Genomic DNA, 22,623 nt, shown 5'->3' with positions numbered 1-22,623 from the left:
GCTTATCTCAAATTTTACGTATTGGAATTGATACCTATCCCAGATACGGGATTGCCTTCCTGGCCTATAGTCCCTCTGTTGGAACCATGCACAGACTTACAGAACTTTACAGCTGCATATGCTACCGATCATTGCCAACTAAAAGACCCTTTTTATGACGGTGGGCATTTGATCACTTGATCCACTAACCCTACCGTATATCACATCACTCAGAAACAGGCAGCCTAATGGCATGATGGAATGGCTCATTGAAGTCTCCTATGAGATCCACCTCAGGGACAACATCCTGCGAGTCTGGGACACTGTGCTCTGGGATTATGGTACTGAAGCAATGGCTGATAAACATGGTGCTGTGTCCCTAAAAGCCAGAATCAATTGGTCAGAAAACCAAGGGATACAAGTGAGATAGACAACACTTATCATACCCAGTTTATAGTTTTCGGAATTTGTTCTTCTTGTCCCTAAAATGTTAGGCTCTGCTGGGTTGGATTCCATGTAACCTTAACCTACAACTACCACCTTGTCATTCTGGGGCTCCTTGTGACAGTAGAACATCCGGCAAGAAAAGTTGCTGTTATATTGGCAGTTCTAATTGATCCCATTACCATGCAAAGGGAGGGATGCTGTTATGAGGTGATGGACAGGAAGGAGCCCAATATGGTACCACAGGGCTTCCCTGGGGCATCATTTAGTGCTTTCATGTTCAGTAATAACTGTAAATGGGAAACTGCAGAAACCACAGTTCAACAAAGGTAAAACAATTGAGGACTCACATCCCCCAGAGATGAAGTTCTGAGTTACCCTTCCAGGCAAGCAACTTGTCTGCACTGAAGTGCTAAATAAAGATGAGGGAAATATACAGTGAGAAATAGAGAAAGGAAATGAATATTGTGGACTTAGAATGAGTTGCAGAAGTAGTAGCTGAAGCTTGTTCCATGAACCCTCATGTTTAAGCCTTTCGTAGACTTGGAGGGGTGAGCACAGCTTTGAAGTCTTTGTGAATGATTAAATATAGTGGAAAGCAAAAGGTATGGATGCACTATATTGAGTAGCTTTGTACCCTAATTGACGTCTTCCATCAAACCACTTACTCCAGCCACTGGCACAACAAGCTTCTACCTGGACGCTTTACCTGCAGTTACATATAACAGCACGACACTTCAGCTGCCTTGCTGCTTCCCTGGATCTGCTATGTGGAACATCTACAAGAACTCACTTGGCACTCACACATGGAAATCCTGAAAGTGCAAGGGAGTTAACACTTTACAAGGAAACATTTAGTGATAGGGGATGGGAGCTGTGGGTAGAAAAATGCTCCTCTCTTCTGTTCCTTTGGTGGACAATTCTGAAACACCTGATCTTTCAGAGGGATATGGCAGAATCCAGCTGCAGGGGCCTCCATTGCTGATAGGCTCAAGGATGCACAATTCCAATTTTTAATCAGGTTTTTTGCTTTTTTGATGTTGAGTTGTATGAGCTGTTTCTCTGTGTTGGCTATTAATCCCTTATTGGTCATATCATTTACAAATATTTTCCTCCATTCAGTAGGTTGTCTTTTTGTTTTGTTGATGGTTTCCTTTGTTGTGCAAAAGCTTTTACATTTAATTAGGTCCCCTTTGTTTATTTTTGCTTTTATTTCCTTTGTTTTAGGAGATGGATTCAAAAAAAATACTGCTGCGATTTATGTCAAAGAGTATTCTGCCTATGTTTTCCTCTAGGAGTTTTATAGTATCCAGTCAGATGGTTTCACCGGTAAATTCTACCAAACATTTAAAGAAGAAATAGTACAAATTCTTTACCAATTCTTCTGAAAAATAGAAGAGGAAAGAATATTTCCCAATTCATTCTATAAGGCCAAAGCCAGATAATGACATCACAAGAAAAGAAAACTTTAGACTAATGTCTATTATGAATGTAGATGCAAAAATCTTCAACAAAGCACTATCAAACTAAACCCAGCAACATATAAAAAGGAATGCAAACCATGAGCAAATAAGACTTATCTCAGGAATCTAAGGTTGGTTTAACATCTGAAAATCAATCAATGCAATATTCCATAAAAACAGAAAAAAATGGGCAAAAGCCACATAATCATCCCAAAAGATGAAGAAAAAAAACATTTGACAAAATGCAATATTCCTTCATGATTAAAAGATTTAACAAATTAGGAATAGAAGGAAAGTTTCTCAATCTGATAAAGAGCATTTATAAAAAACCAACAGCTAACATCAAACTTAATGGTGAAAAAATGAGAGCTTTTCCCTTAAGATCAGGAACAAGACAAGGATGTTCACTTTCCTCACTTCTATTCCAATTGTACTGGAGGTGCTAGGCAGGGTAATCAGGCAAGAAAATGAAATAAATAACATCTGGATTGGAAAGGAAAAAGTAAAGTTATCTCTAGCATATTCAGATGACATGACCTTGTATATAGAATATCCTAAGAAACTCATTAAAAACTATTTGAATTAATAGACTAGTTCAGTGAGGTTGCACAACTACAAGAGAAATATACAAAATACAACTGTATTTCTATATACTAGCAATGAACAATCTGAAAATGAAATCAAGAAAACAATTTCACTTACAATAGCATCAAAAAGAATAAAATACTTAGTCATAAAGTATTTGAACAAATGATGTATAAAATTTACACTTCGAAAATTAGAAAACATTGTTCAAAGAAATTAAAGAAAAGCTAAACAAATAGAAAGACATCCATGTTCATGGATCAAAAGACTTAATATTAGTAAGATGGCAATATTCACTAAAGCAATCTGCAGAGTCAACACAATCCCTATCAAAATCCCAGTTGGCTTATTTGCAGAAGAAATTGATAGGCTGATCCTCAAACTCATATGGAAATTCAAAGGTCTCAGAATAGCCAAAACAATCTTGAAGAAGATGAATAACATTGGAAGACTCACTGTCTTAGTCCATTTAGGCTGCTTTAACGTAATACCATAAACTGGTTGCTTATTAAAAAACATAAATTGGGACTTCCCTAGTGGCAGAGTGGTTAAGAATCTGCCTGCAAATGCAGGGGACACAGGTTCAAGCCCTGGTCCAGGAAGATCCCACGTGCTGCAGAGCAACTAAACCAGTGAGCCACAACTACTGAGCCTGTGTGCCACAACTACTGAAGCCCGTGCACCTAGAGCCTGTGCTCCGCAACAAGAGAAGTCACCGTGATGAGAAGACTGCACACCACAACAAAGAGTAACCCCCACTCACCGCAACTAGAGAAAGCCCACATGCAGCAATAAAGACCCAACACAGCCAAAAATAAATAAATTAATTTAATAAAATAAAACAAAATTTTCAATTTCTGGGGGCTGTGAAGTCCAAGATGCCTGCACATTTGGTGTCTGGTGAGAGCCCAATTCCTGGTTCATAAATGGCCTTTTTTTCTCCATGTCCTCACATGGTGAAAAAGGGATGAGTGAGCTCTCTGGAATCTCTTTTATAAGGACATTAATCAGATTTATGAGAATTCCACAAATCATGATCCAAGCAACTCCCAAAGGCCTCACCTCCAAATACATTAGGATTTAACATAAGTTTAGGAGGACAAAAGTATTCAGTCAATAGCATATATTCCCAATTTCAAAACTTACTACCAAGGCACAGAAATCAAAACAGTGTGGCAACTAGCATAAGGATAGATATGTACCCCAATGGAATAGAATTGAGAATACAGAAATATACCCTCACATATATGGTCAACTGATTCTTGACAAGGGTACTGGAACAATTCAATGAGGGAAAGAAAAGTCTGTCAACAAATGGTTTTGGGACAAGACATGAAAATGCAAAAGAATCAAGTTGTAACCCCTTCTTCACACACCATACACAAAAATTAACTCAAAATGGATCACACACCTATCTAAGTGTAAGAGCTAAAACTAAAACTCTTAGAAGAAAATATAGAAGTATATCTTTATGACTTTGGGAAAGGCAAAGCCTTCCTATAGTTAACAACAGAAGCACAAGTGACAGAAGAAAAGATAGATAAATTGGGCTACATCGAAATTTAAAACTTTTGTGCTCAAAGGATACCATCAAGCCCATCATCAAAAAATCTAGAAACAGGGGCTTCCCTGGTGGCACAGTGGTTGAGAGTCTGCCTGCGGATGCAGGGGACACGGGTTCGTGCCCCGGTCCGGGAAGATCCCACATGCTGCAGAGTGGCTAGGCCCGTGAGCCGTGGCCGCTGAGCCTGTGCATCCGGAGCCTGTGCTCCGCAACGGGAGAGGCCACAACAGTGAGAGGCCTGCGTACCGCAAAAAAAAAAAAAAAATCTAGAAACAATAAATGCTGGAGAGGGTGTGGAGAAAAGGGAACCCTCTTGCACTGTTGGTGGGAATGTAGATTGATACAGCCACTATGAAGAACAGTATGGAGGTTCCTCAAAAAACTTAAAATAGAACTACCATATGACTCAGCAATCCCACTACTGGGCAAATACTTGAGAAAACCATAATTCAAAAAGAGTCATACACCACAATGTTCATTGCAGCTCTATTTACAATAGCCAGGACATGGAAGCAACCTAAGTGTCCATCAACAGCTGAATGGATAAAGAAGATGTGGCACATATATACAGTGGAATATTACTCAGCCATACAAAGAAACAAAATTGAGTTACTTGTAGTGAGGTGGATGGACCTAGAGTCTGTCATACAGAGTGAAGTAAGTCAGAAAGAGAAAAACAAATACTGTATGCTAACACATATATATATGGGATCTAAAAAAAAAAAAAAAAAGAAAATAGTTCTGAAGAACCTAGGGGCAGGACAGGAATAAAGATGCAGACATAGAGAATGGATTTGAAGACATGGGGAGGGGGAAGGGTAAGCTGGGACAAAGTGAGAGAGTGGCATGGACATATATACACTACCAAATGTAAAATAGATAGCTAGTGGGAAGTAGCCGCATAGTACAGGGAGATCAGCTCGGTGCTTTCTGTCCACCTAGAGGGGTGGTATGGGGAGGGTGGGAGGGAGACGCAAGAGGAAGGAGATATGGGGATGTATGTATATGTATAGCTGATTCACTTTGTTATACAGCAGAAACTAACACACCATTGTAAAGCAATTATACTCCAATAAAGATGTTAAAAATAAAAATAAATAAAAAGGGATACCATCAAGAAAGTGGAAAAACAATGTACAGAATGGGAGAAGATACTTTCAAGTCATGTATCTGATAAAAATACTTGTATCTAGAATATATAAAGTACTCTTAAAATTCAATAATAAAAAGACAAATAACTCAATTGAAAAATGGGCAAAGGATCTGAATAGACATTTTCTCCAAATATATACTAATGGTCAGTAAGCACGCAAAAGATGTTCACCATTGTTAGCCATCAGGGAAAGCAAATCAAAGCCTCAATGTGATATCAATTCACACCTACGATGGTCAAAATCAAGTGTTGCCAAGAATGTAGGGAAATTGAAACACTCATACATTGCTAGTTGGAATGTAAAATGGTACAATCACTTTGGAAAACAGGTCAGCAGTCCCTCAAAAGGTTAAACATAGAGTTACCATATGACCTAGCAATATCACTCATAGCAATACACCCAAGAAAATTGAAAATATGTCCACCAAAAACTTGTAAAATATACCAATGTTCCTAGCATCATTATAATAGCCAAAAAATAGAGAAAACCCTAATGTCCACCAACTAACTGGTGAATGGATAAATAAAATGTGGTTTGTTCATACAAGAAAATGTTTCTTACAATAAAAAGAAACATAGTTCTGACACACTCTGCAATATGGCTGAACCTTGAAAACATGCTAAGTGAAAGAAGCCTGTCTCATGTGATTCCATTTACGTGAAATTTTCAGAATAAGCAAATCCATAGAAACAGAAAGTAAATTGGTGGTTACCAAGATCTGGGAGAGGGTTGGGGGGAAATGGGAAGTGACTTCTAATGGGAATAAGGCTTCTTTCTGAGATAATGAAAATGTTCTAAAACTTGACTGTGGTGACTGCACAACTTTGAATATACTTAAAACTATTGAATTGTACCTTTTAAATGAGAGAATTTTTTGTTATGTGAATTATATCTCAAGAAAGCTTTTTTTTTAAAGGATGAAGAAACTAAAGAATGCACCCTTGCCTTGGCTTTTCCTCTAATCCTGTTTTCGTCTCTCAAGCCTATTCCCAGGATCACGCTTCGTAATGAACTAGCTGCACACAAGCCCTGATTCAGGCTCTGCTTTCTGGAGAGAAGACAGGATGGAGATAGGTGCTGGTGAGTGAGTGAGTACTTTTCTCCTTGGAGAAAAAGTGAAAAGGTGGTACCACTACCAACATCATCACCGGGGTAGTTGTACAAGGTTCTTTACCTGTTGTGCTTTCTTACATTGATGGAATAAAGGGCAAACCCCAAATCCATCCCTATTTTCTCAGAGCCTTTCCTCACAAAGACTTTATGAATCAGGGTAAAATGATACCACTTATATGTGTAATCTAAAATATGACAAAGTTGGGGACTTCCCTAGTGGCTCAGTGATTAAGAATCCACCTGCCAATGCAGGGGACATGGGTTCAATCCCTGGTCCAGGAAGATCCCACATGCCGTGGATCAACTAAGCCTGTGTGCCACAGCTACTAAGCCTGCACTCTAGAGCCGGTAAGCCACAACTACCGAAGCCCCTGGAGCCCATGCCCCGCAACAAGAGAAACCACCGCAATGAGACACACCCGCAGGGTAACGAAGAGTAGCCCCCGCTCGCCGCAACTTTCTGTTTCACCGCAACAGAAAGCCTGCGTGCAGCAACAAACACCCAACGCAACCATAAATAAATAAATTTTTTTTTAATGACACAATTTAACTTATCTACGAAACCAAAACAGACTCACAGACATAGAGAACAGACTTGTGGTTGCCAAAGGGGAGGGGGGTGGGGGGAGGGAAGGACTGGGAGTTTGGGATTAGCAGATGCAAACTAGTATATACAGGATGGATAAACGATAAGGTCCTACTGCATAGCACAGGAAACTATATTTAATATCTTGGGATAAACTATAATGGAAAATAATATGAAAAAGAATATATATATGTATAAATGAATCACTTTGCTGTACACCAGAAATTAACACAACATTGCAAATCAACTATACTTCAATAAGATTAAAAATTTAAAAAAAGAGGGCTTCCCTGGTGGCGCAGTGGTTGAGAGTCCGCCTGCCGATGCAGGGGACACGGGTTCATGCCCCTGGTCTGGGAGGATCCCACATGAAGCGGAGCGGCTGGGCCCATGAGCCATGGCCGCTGAGCCTGCGTGTCCAGAGCCTGTGCTCCGCAACAGGAGAGGCCACAACAGTGAGAGGCCCGCATACCACAAAAAAAAAAAAAAAAAAAAAAAAAAAGAATTTGGTTAAGAAAATGTACTGACATTAATTTAGGGGTTTTTTAAATACTGGCATAGAAATAAATAGGAGATAATTTTCCCTCCCTCATCTCTAAAAGCCTTGAGTTCTGAGCCTGGACACCCTACTTTCAGGACACATCACTGTTTTTGTTGCAGAGCTGTCAGGCATTCAGACAACCGCCAGCTGCCAAAGCTTTCCTTGGGGGAAGGACAGGGAGATGAGAGAACCTATTCTAGGGAGGATAAGCAGGGACCTGGTCTGATTCTGGATCTAAGATGTACAGAATGTGCCTGCCTCCTGCACAGTCTAGAGCAGGAATCTGTAAACTTTTTCTGGCAAACAGTATCTATTTTTTGGCTTTGTGGGCTACAAAGTCTCAGCCACAACTATTCATGTCTGTTCTTGTAGTGGGAAGGCAGCCAAAAGCTGCTGTAGACAATAAAATGGAATGAGTGTGGCTGTGTTCCAATAAAACTTTATTTATGGAAACTGCCTTTCTTATCATAGAAATTTTAATTTCTTATCATTTTCATGTGTCATGAAACATTATTCCTGTTTTGATCTTTTTCAACCATTTAAAACTGCAAAACCATTGTCAGCTTGTGGGCCAAACAAAACCAGTAGTGAGAGAACTTCTAGGAGGGGGTAAGTAAGTGCCACTGCCCTTAGCAAAGCTGTAAACTGGGGACCAAAGAAAGGGCCCTGCGCTTGTGCTTGGTGTAAAGCAGGGCACTCGCTCCAGATGGACAATGCAGCCTGGGAAAGGGACCCTGACTTAGGAAATTATGTGTTTGCTGGGTAGGGGGGGAGGTGTCATGCACATACCTATGCAATGAATCCCAGATTTTTCTAGGATCCACAGTGAAGGAAGACATCACCCCAAGCTGACTTTGAATTATTTTCCTCCATGAAGAAAAGAGGTTTAAAATATACTTAATTTTCTTATTTCTTTTTAGATTTTATTGAAGTATAGTTGATTTACAATGTTGTGTTAATTTCTGCTGTACAGCAAAGTGACTCAGTTATACACACGCACACACACACACACACACATATATATATATTCTTTTCCATATTCTTTTCCATTATGGTTTTTCACAGAATATTGAATATAGTTCCCTGTGCTACTATATTGTTTTTAATTTGAAGTTTATAGCATCCAGTGCTAAAATAGTAATTTCAACTTTCTATATGTCCTCAGAAAAAGGCCTGTGTACCTGTTCCTGAAGGCTAGACCCTGGGGAATATCAGATCAGGGAGAGACTAGAATCTGAATCCAGAAACAGGAACTCTCAGGTCAAGAAAGTATTTAATAGCAACATAAAGTAGCCTCTTTTTTTCTTCAGCTAAACTCTCTCATTGCCAGGGGACAGCCAACTTGTACCCTCTGAGAGTGGAAGCATAGCCTAAAGCTGTCTACCACAAGGGCAGACTTCCTTTGAAATCTAGAGCTTTATCTCAGGAATGCATATGAATTTGTATTCTCCTCTATAGCCCAGCTGTGTGTTTGTTTTAATATAAAAATAGCATGTTAAACTTTTTACCATCAAAGAAAACTGTTACTCCTTAAAGATGCATTGTGTTTACCCTGCAGCTTTGAGGGCCCCCAGGCAAGCCACCGCACTCCCCAGGGGCACACACACTGTATCTGAGGAGCAAAAAAACACACCAGGCTGCAGATTTTCAAGATTCCAGTCAGGCACTGGATACTCACTTTTCATTAACAGGGCATGATTGATATGGGTTTAGAGATCCCATCTTCTGTTATAGGACACTGGTTCTCAAAGTGTGGCCCCAGGATCAGCTACAACACCACCTGGGGACTTGTTAGAAATGCAGATTCTCAGCTGCACCACAGAACCACTGAATCAGCAGGTCTGAGGGTGGAGCCCAGTGACCTGTATTTAATAAGTGCTCCAGGGGACTTTCATACTCCTTCAAGTTTGAGAACTGCTTCTACAGTGGAAAGAGTTGGAAAGAGCCATAAAAACCTTTTAAAACTTCATTACTTCATCACTCAGCCATGAAAAAGAATGAAATCATGCAATTTGCAGCAACATGGATGGACATAGAGACTATCCACTTAAGTGAAATAAGTCAAACAGACAAAGACAAATATCATATGATATCACCTGTATGTGGAATCTTTAAAAAATGATATAAATGAACTTATTTACAAAACAGAAATAGACTCATAGACATAGAAAACAAACAAAATTATGGTTACCAAAGGGGATAGCGGAGGAGGGGGTTAGATCAATTAGGAGTTTGGGATTAGCAGATACACACTACTATATATAAAATAGATAAACAAAAGGACCTACTGCATAGCACAGGGAACTATATTCAATACCTTGTAATAACCTATAATGGAAAAGAATCTGAAAAAGACTATATATATAATAACTGAATATATACATATAACTGAATATATATAACTGAATCACTTTGCTGTATACCTGAAACTAACACAGTATTGTAAATTAACCATACTTCAATTTAAAAAATGGTAATTAAAAACAAGTTCACTGTGACTAATGTCTCCAATCTCTCTCTGCCTCCTCTTCCCCATCTGTAGAATCAGGGCACCACTTTGCTCTCAGGATTGCCTTGAGAATTAGATCAGATCTACCCAGACATCCAGAAAACATGACACAGCACCTGATGATCACAAATCCAGCATGAATTTTGTTTTCCTCCTTTCCCAGCTTGAACCAAATATTAAAGCAGAGGTATGTAAGTACAACTGCAAGTAATGATCTATTTCCATGAGATGATATGAGAGATGTGGCTGAAACATTTCCCCAGGAGACACCTTCACCACATCCATCCCTTCCATCTACATTATTTGCATATTCCTGACATTCAGCATATGAAATTTTAAAATCAAGTCATTATCAAATTGAAAACTATTTAGGCTAAAAAGTACTGGTGACAAATCAATTTTCCAGCAGCCTATGTTTTTCTTTGATTTTACGAGTTCCTTTGGGAGCATTCATTTATAAATTATCCAATTTAAAGGAGGAAAAATTCTCTGAAATACCAGCTTCAAAGCATAGCATATTGTAAAGGGCACCATTTCCTTATACATCCCAAATTGAGAAAAATCTTTAAAGTTGCCTTCTGGTTTCCCACAAAATCACAGATTATACCCACTAGTCTTTATTCTCACTCTTCTTTCCTCATTTATTCAGGCAAATGGTTCAAAAAAACTTTGAATAGCTATCAAAATTCAGATACACAGAGAAAACAAATATGCAAACAAACCAAAAAAATCCCTTTAAAATATGCATAGGGGAGTTACATAAGTGTGTTTCTCCAGTTTTCTTCTTTTTAATAATATTAGAATACTTTTGTACAGAATGCAGTGATCTACATGACATACATGTAAGTGTACATACACATGTGTTCCTACATGCCTGCCCTCTCTCACAAAGACATACACACAAATTCTACTTTCTACATAACAGATAGAATAAACCTTAAGAACACAGGCTCCCAAATGTTGAATTTTCAATTACTTGTGAAAGAATTAAATGGAAGTTTATGGATAAAAACTTGGCTCTGAAAATACCAGAATAACCCAGATAATTTTAGGGTTATGATTGAGGGGGTTATTTGGGGTGGGGACCTATTTTAGCTTACTTAAGAGAATACCCTGTTTTTTAATTTTTTCAAATTTTTTTTAGTACCACTACAGCCTCAAGTAGAAACCATTTATAAACCATTGGTTAACTGGTTAATTCTGAGTCCTTCTTTTAGAACAGTTTCCCAAAGGGCTTCCATGAGGCAATATCTTGCTGACCTGCTTCTGATGACTGTACACTCCTCTACAGAACTTGAACGCTGCATTTTCTTACGTCATTTTGTCACTCACTGACATAATTTTCTCTATGTCTCAATCTATATGAGTTTATGGTATTTCAGAAGCAAAGTAGATTTGTCTAATTATTTGACTGAGATTGAAAAAGAGTAAACTTTCTAAACCTGGCATTTGGGATCTAATGGTGGTGAATATCCTTCTGGATTATTCTCGCACAGCACTGCACACTATCAAAGAATAAATCAAAGACTATCAGATAAAGAAGATGTGGCACATATATACAATGGAATATTACTCAGCCATAAAAAGAAACGAAATTGAGCTATTTGTGATGAGGTAGATAGACCTAGAGTCTGTCATACAGAGTGAAGTAAGTCAGAAAGACAAAGACAAATACCGTATGCTAACACATATATATGGAATTTAAGAAACAAAAAAAATGTCATGAAGAACCTAGGGGTAAGACACAGGAATAAAGACACAGACCTACTGGAGAATGGACTTGAGGATATGGGGAGGGGGAAGGGTGAGCTGTGACAAAACGAGAGAGAGGCATGGACAAATATACACTAACAAACGTAAGGTAGATAGCTAGTGGGAAGCAGCCGCATAGCACAGGGATATCAGCTCTGTGCTTTGTGACCACCTAGAGGGGTGGGATAGGGAGGGTGGGAGGGAGGGAGACGCAAGAGGGAAGAGATATGGGAACATATGTATATGTATAACTGATTCACTTTGTTATAAAGCAGAAACTAACACACCATTGTAAAGCAATTATACCCCAATAAAGATGTTAAAAAATAAAAAAAAAGAAGAAGGAGGAGGAGTAGGTGGAAAGAGGAAGGGAAAGTTTCTGTTGAGTTTATTTCCTTGGCAAGAGAAAACACAGCAGAGAAGGCATCATAGAATGGCTGAGGAGGAGGGAGCCCAAGGAATCTGGGTTTCTTAAGCACGAAAAGGTGGTGTGGTTCAGGTGGTTAGACTTACTGAGGATGGCAAACTACAACTCCAGGTTAGACAGAATGAGTTCATAAGTCTGAATGTGGTTGGTTAAAATAAGTCCTCTGTTCCTTCTAGAAAAAAGAGAAGACTCTGAAGACAGTTACATCCAATGAGGGAAATATTCTGGAGTCACTCAGTTATAGGTCCTTTAACATCTTTGGTTATGATGAAACACAGCATTCACACATACACATTTGTACAACACTGACATTGAAATAATGTTGTTGAAATTTGGAGATAATATAGCATGCCAGTTAAGAGCTGGCATGAAATCAGACCACCTGGGTATCAGCCCCAGCTCTGACACTTATTGGCGGTTTGATGTTGGGAAGGATGGTGTAATCCCTCTCAGTTTTAGTTTCCTCATCTATGAAATGGGGGCAATAAAAGTACTCTTAGATATGATATAGTTATGAGGATTATATTAAAACATTTGTCCATATGTATTACTTAGTAAATGAAAGACATTAGAAATAACTTCCCTGCTGTTGATGGATATACCTTGTCATTTTTCTATCTCTCCCAAGAGAAATTAAGATTCTAGGTTGGCAAGTGATACAAATATTCACCTAACACTGATTCATTCATTCAACGATTTGTGTTTGTAGAGTGCCTACCAGATAACCGGTCTGGCAGAACTCACAGTCTAATGGGAAACACAAATACACACGTAATTAAGAGGTCATGTTGGGAGGAGAATAAATAAGGCATAATGAGAAACAGGAATGGTTTATTTCACAAAGAAATTGTGACTGTCGAGGTAGATAATTCTTTAGGAATCTGAGATAAGGTAAGCTCAGCTATAAATAAGAGACACTTAGGTAAAATGTTCTGGGAATATACTCTCAGAGTTTTAATGCCTGTCCAATTAGCAAATATTTTTGAGAACTTTCTTTTTGCTAGGAATTGCAGATACATGCATTTCTGCTCTAACATTAAATACATTTTACTGAAAAATTTTGCATCCTGTATTATGGGAAAAAATAGGATTGGAGGCAGTTCAATAAAAACTTAAGAAACTTTGGAATAGAACTTTAACACGTATACACTAATAATCTTAATAAAAATTATTAGCACAAGTAAATCTTTAGCATCACTTGAACCTACCCTCTTTCGCAAGCCCTATACCTTGGAGTTTGCTCTCCTCCCACACGTCCTCCTCAGAGGTGTAGGGCCTGAAGACATTTGATTTTAATAGAAGCCAGTTTCATCAAAATTAAAACCATAAGGTGGGCTCGCAGCAGTGCTGGGATGGTAGGAGCAGGAGCTGGAACAGAGGCAGGGTCGAGGCCAGGCTCTGTACCCACCACCCACGCATCCCCCCGTGCATTCCCACGCCTCCCCGAGCATCCCAGTGCAACCTCGTGCTTCCTCGCATATCCTCGCACATCCGCCACCCTCAGCCGGCAGGATGGACAGCGCGTTGGGGGTCCTGGGCTCTGGAGACCAAGACCCCACCACCAAGCTCTTTTCATGGTGCTGGGCGCAGGGGTGACAGAGCTCAGTCACCAGCTGCTCTACATGGAGCTGCCCATCAGACGGGTCATGAGCCAATACCCACACCATTGAGACCAATGGGCTGGGGAGGAAGGTCCTCCACCCTCTGACCTTCTTCACCTATGCCAAGGACATTGTGCAAGTGGATGGGAAGATAGGCTGTTCCGAGGCCTGAGCTGCTGGCTGACGTCCACTGCCCTCTCCACCATGACCCCGGGCAGCATGAAGAAGATTTTCTCTCCGGATGATATCGAGCAGGTTTCCAGCAAGGATGACACAAAGATTTCTCTGAAGACTGTGGGGAAGGAGACCTCCTACCTGATGATGATGCAGGGAATGTCCCACATATTGGCTCACCCCTTACGTGTCATCTCAATAGCTGCACGGTCCATTTTGTGGGACTGGAGACCAAGTACACTGGAGAGTTGAGCTCCATTGGGAAGATTTTCAAAGATGAGGAGCTGCTGGGACTCTTTGTCAGCTAAATCCCTCACATCCTGGAAGATGCGGTTTTCTTGCAGGGCTGTAACCTGCTGGCCACTTCCTCAGTGCCTACCTGGTGGATGACAGCTTCAGCCAGGCCCTGGCCATCCATTCCGAGCTACCCCACAGGGGTGGCAGTGGCATGCCGACCTACCCCTTCCTGCTGGTAGGCGATCTCATGGCTGCAGGCCGGGCTCCCCACTCACTCCCCAGAGTTCAAATCCGGATCCACTGCTGGAAGGACGTGAGTGGGCAGGGCAAGCCTTTCCGTGGCTCCAGCCTGCCTTTCCACCACCAGGTGTCATCATGCTTTGCCCTGGAGTACCCCGAACCACCTCAAAAAACACTGTGTCTTAAACAACAAAGACCAAAGAACAAAGTATAGCACAGGGAAATATACTCAATATCTTGAATTAACTTTTAATGGAAAAGAATCTGAAAAAGAATACATAAATATATATAACTGAATCATTCTGCTGTACATTTGAAACTAACAGAACATTGTAAATTAACTGTACTTCAATTTTTAAGAAAAGAAACACAAACCCACACAAACCCACACTATCTCAGCCTGGCCACCGTGAGTGAGGCCTGATCATCTCCAGGCACCTGTTACATGACCAACCCAGCAACACCTAGATGTGCTCCAGCCCAGGTGGGCTCTGGGTTCCACATTTGCCATGTGTCTGCACAGAAGCAGGGGATGGGTGGAAGTGAGCCTACACCCAGTGGCTTGGTCACTGTTAGACCTGAGGAAGAGGGGTGGCATTGAGGAATTGGGGCAGAATCCCCTTCCATTGCAGATTTGCTGAGTTTGCCTTGTGCTGGGGCCAGAGAATGGCTTGTGGAGGCCCAGGTCAAAAGGGCAAAGACTCAGGGGGTCAGGTACCACCCCCCATTCACACCCCTCGAGTTGGCCCCAGCTCTCATCCTTCAGCTCAGCTGGGAGCATTGCTCTCCTACTTTGTAAATAGAGTGTGATCCCCTTTCAGGAGGCCACCATCATGTCTGGGCACGTGCTAGGAAGTCCTGGCTAGGTTCTGCTTTCATTTTTCTCAGCACTACTTTTCTGATAAGAAGAAGGCAGCACCTTCTGAATGGGACATCGTGTGACTGCTCAGAACGTGTCCCCCTCTTCATCAGTTTCATGGTGTTGCCTCATGTGCAGGACCTGGTCACCCGTGCAGCTGTGAACACCCAGAAGTTAGGCAGATCAGGGTCTCTAGTCCTACCCAGTTTAAAAGTTCCTAATAAGACTTGACCTTTTCTCCCTCAAATAAATGTATTGGTGGTGATTTTTGGGAAAAAAACCCTACACTCTGAAGGGGATCAGAACATGCCACCCCCAAATATGCCATCCTGCTATATGGATTATTTTGAGCTGCATACACTTGAGGAATAGCAGGTGCAGGAAAGGGTCTCTGACCTCCCTCTTTCTACCTAAAAGCAGGACATACAATTTCAAATGAGAAAAGTGCTCTCCCTGCACCAGGAAGAAGAGAACATTCTTATCTCCAGACATGAAAAGTTGACACCACGATGAATCTGTGCAAACAAACCTACTAAAATAACCTTTATCTCCCATTAGTTTCCCCCACATATTTCCTAACTTTCCCACAATTTGGCAGCCCCAGCCCAGCCCCTTTTCCCTTTGTCATGTCTGGTCTCCACAGCGAACTGTTCTTTGTTAACATGGCATGTAAGTTTCCAGGTCTATCCCATCCTTACAATATCTCTTTCTTTTCTATGAAGGCTTTCATGCCACATAAAATATTAACATCAAGTAAAATTTGTATGTTTTTCCTCCTATTAATCTGTCTTTTGTCAGTTTAATTTACAAGCCTTATTACATAACCTAAGAAGACAGAAGAAAAGTCTTATCTTCCCTACAAATCCAATAGTACCTAGGATTCCACACCCACGATTTTTTTAAAACATGGGAAAATATCTTTGCAACATCTTTATCCACACTTGCAGTCTCTCCTAATAACTTAAAATAGTAGAAAGTTAGCAGTTCCTAAAGCCACTAAATCATCTGTTTCTTGCGTAAAGAAAGGTACACTGGCCAGAGTTTTAGGTGTTTTCCTTTATAAGGCTAAATTTTCTTCTTTAATTGTAAGAAAGCTTACATTGGATCATTTCAAAACATGAACCTGCTGGGGACTTCCCTGGTGGCACAGTGGTTAAGAATCTGCCTGCCAATGCAGGGGACACAGGTTCAAGCCCTGGTCTGGGAAGATCCCACATGTTGCAGAGCAACTAAGTCTGTGCACCACAACTGCTGAGCCTGCACTCTAGAGACCGCGAGCCACAACTACTGAAGCCCACATGCCTAGAGCCTGTGCTTTGCAACAAGAGAAGCTGCTGCAATGAGAAGCCCGCGCACTGCCATGAAGAGTAGCCCCCACTTGCCGCAACTAGAGAAAACCCACGTGCAGCAACGAAGACCCAGTGCAGCCAAAAATAAATAAAATTTTTTAAAAACAAAAAAAACATGAACCTTCTGAGCCAACTCATATATGAATCAACACAACTTCCTCTTAAATGCCATCTTTCCATTATTTACAACCTTAAGAAACACACACTGCTTCGGAAAAAATCCTGTGACCAGGCATGGTCCCAAATCACAAATAATTCACAGTTTAGTAGGAAAGGTAGTCACACTCAAATCATACTGTCTTAAAATAACTACTTTATTAGAGAGAGAAAGAAGGGCTAGAAGAAATCATGGTACACAATGATGAAATTTCTGGAGCTAACTTTGAAAGATTTCTCAAGTTGTTTATAATAGAAGAAACGCTGAAAAAAGAAGAAGAAGAAAGAGAAGGAGAAGAAGAAGGAGAAGAAGAAGAAACATGTTGCTAGGCAGAAGGGAGTCTGGGAATACATTTCAAGAAGAAGCAACTGGAAATGCAAAGATGTAAGGTCCCTCATCGAGCACAGAAGAAGAAGGTCACTCTATCTCTCTCGTCTCAACAATTTTTTGACATTTTATCCCTGACTCTTCTGGTTCTAATAATCATTGGGAAACTGTGGTCAGGCCTTATTTACTCAAACTCAACTTCTCCGTTTTCTTGTGAAGATGTTTTTGAGAGTGGAGGTGGACTGGGGTGAAGAAAACTGTCTCCAAGGCTGGATTTGGTTATTCTCCTAGGTGAGGACTGTGAACAATCTCTCACCCGGAGTGGGTGCAGGTCTTGGGAAAATAGCTCCACTGGTTTAGAAGATGGCTGTGTGCATGTGGGATGGCAGAAATGGAGACCACAAAAGGTGATTGATAAAATCCTCACCAGGAGACAAGGAGAGGATTTTAACTCAGTCCACTGAGGAACTGGGAAGATGCTGAGAATTCTGCTACAAGTGCTACATGATGATGATGGTGGTGAAAAAAATGTTTTAATAGAATTTTTCCAGTTATTTGCTCTATAGTATCTAATGGAACCCTTCCCAGTAATCCCTAAAACATGCAATAAAACTCTTGATTTGTAGTTCCTTTGGAGGGAGGATCAGGAGATGTGCCACATGGGAGATGAAAAATTCCCATTCCCACATAACAGAAACGGAGTAAGAGAGAACATTTAAGAAGAGCTTCAGTGAGATGACATACTTAAATTCCTGAAATAAAAAGATTATCAACAAAGAATCCTATATCCAGCAAAAGCATCCTTCAAAATTAAATTAATAATAATAATTTTATATATTATAATAATATATAATTTTAAATAATTTTAAAATATAATAATTATATATTATTATATGATTATTATATATTATATTAATATATAATAATTATATTATTATATAATATTAATATATAATGATATTATATTTTATATAATTTTATATAATTTTAAATATAATAATAATTAATTAATTAATTAAAATTAAATAAATATGAAATAAAAGAAGAACTTTGGACTTCTTAAAACCACGACCTAGCTGTTGGAATCAGTCCTGTCTAGATTTTAAGGAACCAGGAGACTCCAGTTAACATTGAGTTAAACCTGTGATCTTTGTTTACGTTAACTTTTTTTTAAATATAAATTTACTTATTTATTTTTTGGCTGCATTGGGTCCTCATTGCTGCATGTGGCCTTTCTCCAGTTGCGCCGAGCAGGGGCCACTCTTCGCTGCAGTGTGTGGGCCTCTCATTGCGGTGGCTTCTCCCGTTGCAGAGCACAGGCTCTAGGCAAGCGGGCTCAGTAGTTGTGGCTCGTAGGCTCCAGAGCGCAGGCTCAGCAGTCGTGGCCCATGGGCCTAGCTGTTCCGAGGCATGTAGGATCCTCCTGGACCAGGGCTTGAACTCACATCCCCTGCATTGGCAGGTGGACTCCCAACCACTGTGCCATCAGGGAAGTCCTGTTTACGTTAACTTTTAATATCCTGTGTTTATCCCTCCTGACAGCAATTTTATACACTTTTCACACAAAGACATTGACCTTTGGATGTGTTCCGTAGGCAACCAATTGCCCAAAAGGGACTAACAGGAGTCAATTTATTTTTAGCATGTGTTCCCAAAAGAAGACCTTTTGCCTTCAGGTAATGGTGATAAAGAAAGGAAGTGAGCAGAGAATCAGCTTTGTGTCCCCATCCATCCTCAAAGGGAAGGTACTTAAACTCAAGTTTATGGCTTTTTTAGTTTTGTATGTTCAGCACTTAGTCCATTGCCTAGCTAGTAGCCTATATTGGCAATCAATTTAGCTCATGTGATTGTGGAATCTGGCAAGTCCAAAGTCTGCAAAGTAGGGCAGTGCCTGCAGACCTAGGAAGGAGTTGATGCTTCAGTTTGAGTCTGAAGGTGTCTCCTAGAAGAATTCTCTCTTCATTATTTTTTAACATTAATTTTTTTAAAAATTGAAGTATAGTTGGTTTATAATGTTGTGTTAGTTTCTGGTGTATAGCAAAGGACATATATATATATATATATATATATATATATATATATATATGGTTTTTTTCAGATTCCTTTCCATCCTAGGTTATTACAAGATGTTGATTATAATTCCCTGTGCTATAGAGTAGGACCATGTTGTTTACCTGTTTTATGTATAGTAATGTATATCTGCTAATCCCAAACTCTGAATTTATCCCTTCTCCCTGCTCTCCCCTTTGGTAACCATAAAGAGTTTTTGGTTTGGGAGAGGGCAATCTTTTTCTATTAAGGCCTTCAACTGATTGGATGAGGTGGACTCACGTTATAGAGGGTAATTGGCTTTACTTGCAGCCTACTGATTTAAATGTTAGGCTCATCAGAAAAATACCTTCACAGAAACATCTAGATAATGTTTAACCAAATAACTTGGCATTGTGGTCTAGCCAAGTTGACACATAAAACTAACCAGCACACCAATGAACCCCAGAAGCTCCATCCGCGTGCCCATCCCAATCACGACTCTTTCCCCCCACCCCACACCCAGCAAGTAACCATTACCCTGATGATATAGTAATTATTTTTGTGTGTATTTTTTAAAAATAATTTTAGTGCATCCCTAGACACGGTAGTTTATTCTTGCCTATTCGTTTTAATTCAATATTCCTTGAAGATCTATTTTACTCCATAGAACCCAAACCATGTCTTTCTTTACATTTGATCTGTTGAAGAGCTCAGGCCTTTGGATGTAAAGAATCACTCACATTCTGGTTATGGCTGATCAGATTCTGCATTAAATTTTGAATGTTTCTCAAAAGTTTTGTGCAGGTCATGTCATGATTTTCCCCATATCAGGTAGGTGGGAGGGCTGCAGAGCACAAGAAGATCCTGGTGTGTAATGTGTTCAGGAATCCCCAAGATGGGTCATAGGACCAAGGACTAGAGCTGCAGAGAGAGCTCTGCCTGGATGTACAGAGCGTGTCTGGGACGTGGGGAGAATGGGGAAGAGTCTACCCCAGCCCAGGTCTCCTTGGGCTCTGGACTGTAGCATCCCAGACCTCAAGGATAATAGGAGTGTAAAAAGAATGGGTAGGTGATACGGGAAGGTACAGAAAAGCAAGGTAAGGATAAGTGAAAAATATTCCAGAGTCATGGGAAAAAGAAGAGAATTTTACTGAAGAGGGACATACAGAAAAATACACATACATGAGTGCATAGTTTGATAAATTTTCACAAACTGAACACACTGTATAGCTAGCATCCCAGTCAAGAAACAGAAGAATCTCCTTCTTGCCCTCTTTCAATTCAGTTATTACTCTCCCAAAAAATGACCTCCAATGTTATAGATTAGTTTTTTCTGTTTCTGTACTTCAAACAAATTGAATCATAGACTATGTAGTCTTTGGGGGACTGGCTTCTTTCACTCAATATTACATTTATGAGATTTATCCATGTTTTTGCTGAGTTGTAAATCATTGATTTGCATTGTCATATAATATTTGATTATGTGAGAATTTGGATAGATTCCAGTTTGGGGCCACTGTGGGGCTATAAATGTTGCAGAGAATGTCTTTTGTGAACACAAGTGTATGCATTTCTGTGAGGTCTACGCCTAGGAGGGGGTTTGCTGGGTCATGGCATATGCTTATGTCTAATTTTAATAGATATTGCCAAAGAGTTTTCCCATGTTGGGAAAATCAATTTATGTTCCCATCAGCAGCTGATTGAAATTTCCTGTTCTTCTATATTCTCAATACATGATCACTTTTGCCTTTTTATAAAATAAATAGGTACTCTTCTGGTACCTATATAGTAGTATCTCATTGTAGTTTTAATTTGCATTTTTCTGGTGAGTACTGAATTTAAGAAGCTTTTCATAAATTTATCAGCCAGTGGGATATCCTTTTTTATGAAGTGTCTGTTCAAGTCACTTGCTTATTTTTCTATTGGGTTGCTTTCTTTCTCACTGATTTGTAGAAGTGCTTTATATATGTTGGGTGAGTAATTTGTCATATATATTATATAATATATATTTCAAAATATAATATATTAATATAGATAATATATTGATATATTATATATTTCAAATATATATGATATATAAAATATATATTGAAATATATAATACAAATTATATTAACATATTTTATATGTTTATAAATATAAATTTAATAATATAAATATATTAATATAAATTTATTACATATAAATATATTAAATATAAAAATATTTCTATTATATATTATATATGTTTGAAATATAAAATATATTAATACAATATATAATTATGTTATAAGAATAATATATTCATATACTATATATTATATATAAATATATAATATATAATTATATTAATATATTACATACAATTTATATTTGTTTAATATGTAATATATTTAATATATAATATATAATATTTTGAGATATTATTATAATAAATAATATATTGTATGTTATAATAATATATTAAAATGATAATATAATAATAATAATGTGTCATAATATATTAAATATATATGTGTTATAATAATATATTGATAATGTATAATATATTAAAATGTATAATATATTTATATAATATATAATGTATATTTAATATATATTAAATATATGTGTGTTATAATAATATGCCAAAATAATATATTAATATATTATATATTAAATTTAATGTATAATATATTAATATATCTTTAATATGCATAATATGTATAATTATGCATAATTATTATTATGTATAGTTATACATGATATGTACAATATTATAATATTATAATATGTATAATACATAATTATACATAATATGTATGATACATAATATGTATAATATATATTCCTATAATATACATGTAGGAAATATATAATATACATATTTGAAATATATAATATACTAATACATTATAAAACTATATTATATGAATATATATCAGTATATTAGATGGGGCTTCCCTGGTGGTGCAGTGCTTAAGAATCTGCCTGCCAACCCAGGGGACATGGGTTTGACCCCTGGTCCGGGAAGATCCCACAAGCTGCAGAGAAATTAAGCCCATGTGCCACAACTACTGAGCCTGTAAGCCACAACTACTGAACCCAAGTGCTACAACTACTGAATCCCGTGCGCACCTAGAGCCCATGCTCCACAACAAGAGAAGCCATCACAATGAGAAGCCCACACACCACAACGAAGAGTAGCCCCCCTCTCCACAACTAGAGAAAAGCCTGTGCACAGCAGTGAAGACCCAATGCAGCCAAAAATAAAATAAATAATGAAATGAATAAATTTTAAAAATATATATATTATATAACTATAATATACATTAATATATTATATATTCTGGGTGAATCATTTATCATATATATTGTATACAAGATGTATAATATATATAATATATGTATTTGAAATACATAATACATATTAATATATTATAAATATATATTAATATATTATATAAATTATATTATAGAGTTATATATAAATTAATATGTAATTATATATATTGAAGTAGCTCATCTCACTCTTTTGATTTTTTATGTAAATTTTTAATCTAAACTAGACTA

The 22,623-nt window shown here is 38.5% G+C and overlaps 1 pseudogene; it reads left to right on the top strand.

Moving 5' to 3' along the window:
* The first annotated feature begins 235 nt into the window (after positions 1-235).
* On the top strand, positions 236-14,583 carry LOC132431914 (mitochondrial carrier homolog 1 pseudogene; annotated as a pseudogene).
* Positions 14,584-22,623: the final 8,040 nt, after the last annotated feature.

This window comes from Delphinus delphis, chromosome 10, assembly GCF_949987515.2.
Source record: "Delphinus delphis chromosome 10, mDelDel1.2, whole genome shotgun sequence".
In the NCBI taxonomy this organism is placed as follows: domain Eukaryota; kingdom Metazoa; phylum Chordata; class Mammalia; order Artiodactyla; family Delphinidae; genus Delphinus; species Delphinus delphis.
The sequence above is the reverse complement of the archived record's forward strand: the minus strand, read 5'-3'. Positions and strand labels throughout refer to the sequence as shown.